Source organism: Solanum tuberosum, unplaced genomic scaffold, assembly GCF_000226075.1.
Source record: "Solanum tuberosum cultivar DM 1-3 516 R44 unplaced genomic scaffold, SolTub_3.0 scf00430, whole genome shotgun sequence".
NCBI classification, from domain to species: Eukaryota; Viridiplantae; Streptophyta; class Magnoliopsida; order Solanales; family Solanaceae; genus Solanum; species Solanum tuberosum.
The window spans coordinates 155,747-156,075 of NW_006239366.1; positions in this window are offsets into that span (position 1 = coordinate 155,747).

Below are 329 nucleotides of genomic sequence, written 5' to 3' on the forward strand. Positions count from 1 at the left end.
ACTTAATTAGAACTTATAATTAATTATAACTTGAATTTACTATAAATTGAACTTAATTAGGAATATGAACTTGAAATGTTTGTTGACTTTAATTTATTAGAACTTAATTTTTATTCTTATTAGAACTTGGATTTTATTTGAACTTAATTAGAATTTTGTAGTACTTGAAAATCTTATTGACCTTAATTAATTTATATTATTAATTAGAACTATATTAAACATAATTAATATATAATAACTTGAAAACTTAATTAGGAATTAATATAAACTTAATTTTGATCAACTAATTAACTAGAACTTGAACTTAATTTGAACTTAATTAATTAGTA